Raw genomic sequence first — 5,025 nt, 5'->3', positions numbered from 1 at the left:
ACTGCATTTGGCACTTTGATCAAGTTGTTCTCAGAATCACTTCCATACCTCATTTTCAGATGTACTTCTTTTTGAAAATGCAAAAATATATAACTTGTTGGATTATATTTTCCTGTCTTAAATATTCCATATCCTTAGGCTAATAACATGGTGCCATGGCTTGCCGCCTAGGGTCTTGCACAGTTTTGTTCATGGAAGCACAGTTGAGATTAGCTCATGTATTGGAGACGAAGTGAATGAGTACATCATCTGAAATAGAACTTTTTTTTAGCTGTTGGATATATGAAAACTCCAAATAGAACTGTTTGTTTGATGGGAGAAAATTCTTTATCTCATCATCTTATAAGAAAAAAAACATTGTTCCTTTTGCTATTATATGTGAAAGTCTTTTTGGACAGATCCTGCCAATGGAAGAACTTTTGATAGTTCATCCATGATCACAAATTTTACATTATCCTTTGATGAACAGATTTCCAAGATGCTACTCATACTGCTTTTATGAGCTAAGGTAAGTCAATTCAATAAAAAGCATAAATGCCATACTATATATTGGATGCGATACTTATGAATGGTTTAATTTAAAAACCTGTTGATAAAGCAACACTAATAAAATATTTATTTTAAGAAGCACATAGTTTCCAAAACAAAACATTAGCATGGATAAGTTTTTGATCTTTTTCTTCAGAGTAGTTAATTGTGCTGGGCTTCGTTAAATCTATGTTATCTAAAGAAAAACTTGTTAAAGGACTTGACGAACATCAATACCCAATTTTTAATATCTTGAACCTCCACTCAATCTGCTTTATGTGGGAACTAAATTAATATTATTCTTTAATGAAGTATCATTTTGGATTTGATCTAGGTATGAATGTGATGAGTTTCAAAGCAAACTGCTACACAATACTGTGATTTGAATAGCTTATCTGTAATTATGAGAAGCTGAATAATAGTATCAAGATATTGGTTCAGCACACTTCAATGATAATCTGGTGCCATCTGATAGGTTAAGGCATTAATATTCAGGGTCATGGGTCCTACTAGCAGCCTATATTGGCTGGCTTTTTCTCTTTTATTTGCTTTGCTGAAAGGATATATGGGAGATGACCTGGCTTGCGTTATACTTATATTGGGTGATTGTGTTTACTTTGATCCTGTTTTGTTCGGAGAATTGTATTACTTGATTACCAGTGGGTAGTCAGTTAACGAGTTGAATTAAACTGTGATCATTTCCATAGAATAGTAACTTTTGCTCCTGTTTTTATTAGCAAAATCAATGCTGGAAAAATTATTGGTGTATTTTCTTAGCCTTCTCATTTGCAAGTCTTGTAAAGAATTATAATGTTGTTTTGTTGGTTTGTCTGGTTAATTTCCTATATAAGTTGCAAATATTTTTAAATCTAATTTAAAATTTTAGATTGTAATTAGAGGGTTGCCCTTGGCTCAACAGTAAATTTGCTCCATCATGACCTGGTTGTCACAGTTCGAAACATGGAAATCACCTCTCCACAAGTAGGGGCAAGGCTGTGTAAATGTGACCCTCCCTAGACCCTGCAGTGGCGGAAGCCTTATATGCTGGGGAGTCCTTTTTAATGGGTTTTCTCAACTTATCCAAGATGGCATGATATGATTGAGGTGGATTTTGCTAAGGGTTGGTCGTAGATTGTTGATGTTGGAGGTAAAATGATGGAACTGTATGTGATTTGAGTAGGGAAGGAGTTGGCTAATATACCTATGTTTTTCTTGATTCTCTTTTTCTGATGTGACCGGATTTTTTTTATGCTTTTGCTGTTTTAAAATGGCGTAATTTGAATTTGATCCTTTGTGAATGAAAATGAAATACATGCTGCATTTTGTTTGAGTCCATTTGAATGTTACAGATTTTCTTTATATGTGAAGAGTTAAATGATCTTAACTAATTGAATGAGTATTGTTTTGAGTAATTTAATTTGATCTTCATGTATTGGCAGAGAATTCATGCATAAAAACCGCTTACAAGAGTATGCTCAAAGGTCATCCATACCCTTGCCACTGTATCAGACGGTTAATGAAGGGTATCCACCATGCACCACAATTCAGATCTACTGTTATGGTAGATGGAGCAACATCGTTTCATCTTGTACATTTTCTCATCGAAAGAAGCAGAGCAAGATGTGGCAAAACTTGCTCTTGAAGGCATATCTAGGAAGATAAAGGACGAAGGCATCTCCCTAATTCATGCAGTATGTTGCATCTATCTAATCGTGGTCTCATTTAGATTTGCTGTTGCAACATTTTAATGTATGTATTGTGTTGTTTGTGTATGTCCATACTCCACATATTGGTACCAGTGGCCTTGCAGTTTAAGTTATTTGTTTCTTAATGTCTTGATACTTGAAAAGAAAACAAAAGAACTTTAAAAAAAAAAAAGTAGAAATGCTAAACTATTATATTGAGACATTTGACCTTTATTCTTTAATTCTACGATCATGAACTATAGAAATTATGAAACATGTTCTTCTGTATTAGTGATTGTTCTGTTAAGTCTTGCATTTGTTATGAATTCACGATGTTGCTCATAACGCAAAATAAGGTTAGGTACACACACACACACACACATATATATATATATTGTACATATAATATATCTAGATAAATTGAAGATTACCCAGAAGAAAGCATGAAATCATGGAATTTAAATCATAACCATAGTGCTTGGTTTGATATTTTCAGATTAATCGATCATTAAAAAAATGATGCAGTAGATGTCATATGACTTGCCTGTCAACCTCATGTGCTAACTAAAGTTTAAGATTAATCGCTCATAGAATGATGAGGCAAATAATGCTGTACCATTCATTTACTTTGATATATATTTCATAAGTAATCAGACCGCATGACTTTCACTTTGACTTGTTGCGTGCAACTACGATGTAAGAATTTATGCACATGTATGCATTCACAAGTTCACATATGGAAGTAAGATGAACCTATGATATCTTATTTCCAGCATTGTATTCGTTACAAATGGAGTAAATGAGTAATTATGCAGGTCAATTTCTTACCATTGAAAGGACAAGATAAGCCACTTTATGCACTTGTTTCCAAACTGAAAACTAAATGATATGGCTTCAGATCTGCTTGAAGTAGCCCCGGGTAGCATAAACTTTACTTGGAGCTTCATAATCTATTGTATGAATGTTCAATTATAACATAATGCAAGTATTTTTTTGTTAGTATTATCCCATCACTATTCTAAGGTGTCATACGCTTTGTAATCATTCTTGTCGTTAATCATGAGAAATGTTTTACCCATAATGTTTTTTAAACATCACAATTTACCACCTAACCATTGTCTATGCTTGAGTCAAAAACTAAAATCAGTTAATCAGCTGTATGCATATATTCTAATGATTGAGACTTATGGTTCCTTACAAACTGACTATATTACTGACTATTTCGTGCACGAGAATAATAACCACATTTTTAAAGAATAGTTGATGATGATGGTACCGATAATGACTTTCCTTATCTATTAGTCATGAAATCATGTTTTAGTTTCTGAGTTTTTTATAGCATAAAGTTTACTGTTTGAAAGTTGATGTATATAAAAATATCTGACTTCATCTACCATTTTTCAGGATACTACATTCTGCAAGTCTATTCTTCATGATATGCAGCCAAGATCAATATAGAGAAGCCAATTTATACAACATTCAATCAGAAGGGGGCTGCTTCCTTCTTTTATATCGTCTTTGGTTTTGATGGAAAAACTTATACGGGTGCTGCAGGAAGAAACAAGAAGGAGCCGAGCAGATGGCTGCACGAGCTGTTATTGAGTCCATTTTAGGTTTTCTTTATTGTGCTTACTTGCTTTAGGCCTGGTTAATTTAGAGCATTTGTTAAGAAGTCATAGTGTTACTTGTAGAAGAAGCTTTTTAATCCTACATAATGATTTTGCAGCTCACTCTAATACAAGGATTCTCATGTCTCAAATTATAAAATCCAAGGGTAAGTTGTTTGCTGCAATGCAACAAAACGGTGAGTCAGGTTTATCGCAGCAGGGAAATGCAGCCTTTGGAAAGCCAGCAAGGAATGACTCTAGTATTAGTACTGTGCAAGGAAAAGAAATTCAACCTGCCCCAGAAAATGATGACTTGGTTGCTGTTGCGAATCATGAGCAATTGCTCTTGGGGCAACTTCCTGTTGCTGTAGAGGCACGTCCATTTCTTCCTGAAGCTAAGAAACATAAAGAAGAATATCCATGTGAACAAAGTTCTGGACCAATTGGAAATGGCACATCACTGCCAAGTCTTGCACAAGAAAAAGAAATTCAGCCTGCCCCAGCAAATGATGACTTAGTGGGTGTTGCAAATCATGAGCAATTGCTGTCAGGGCAACTTCCTGCTGCTGCAGAGGCACATCCATTTCTTCCTGAAGCTAACAAACCTGGAGAAGAATACCCATGTGAACAAAGTTTTGGACCACTTGGAAATGGCACATCACTGACAAATCTTGCACAAGACCACCTGCCTTCAGAATCACCAAGTAGGGTGCTTGAGTCACCTAATGAGTCTTATCATGCACAACAAAACCAAGTAGATGATCTCGCTGGGCCATCTATGCAATCCAGTGATGCTCAACATGAAGTTCCTAATAGCTGGAGAAAGCGCTCGAAGAAGAAACATAAGGGGGGACGTCAACGCAAGAAAGCGCGAACTGAACAGTACGGATTCTATTATCTATTCTTGCATATGTAGCGTTATTTGTTTCTTTTTATACTGTGCTGCATGATTCAGATTTCTATGGTCTTTGGTTGAACTTTAGTTCTTAACCAGACATGTTTAGTAGGTTATTACACAGTCCAAACAAGATAATCTACTTATACTATTCAAAAATTTTATAACATAACCATGGGAAAAAATCCACTCTTGGTAGAGTTCTTGTTCTCCTTTCACTGGTTCCTTTTTAGAAATGTTTCAGTGCTTTATTTTCATGTTTTATGAACAAAAGTTACGGAAGAACAAATAATTTGTCTTAATGAGCAGG

General features: G+C 34.9%; 1 pseudogene; it reads left to right on the top strand.

Annotated features, from left to right (window-relative positions):
• Nucleotides 1–1,971: 1,971 nt before the first annotated feature.
• On the top strand, nucleotides 1,972–4,785 carry LOC140858488 (uncharacterized; annotated as a pseudogene).
• Nucleotides 4,786–5,025: the final 240 nt, after the last annotated feature.

Source organism: Elaeis guineensis, chromosome 6 (genome assembly GCF_000442705.2).
Source record: "Elaeis guineensis isolate ETL-2024a chromosome 6, EG11, whole genome shotgun sequence".
Lineage (NCBI taxonomy): Eukaryota > Viridiplantae > Streptophyta > Magnoliopsida > Arecales > Arecaceae > Elaeis > Elaeis guineensis.
The sequence above is the reverse complement of the archived record's forward strand: the minus strand, read 5'-3'. Positions and strand labels throughout refer to the sequence as shown.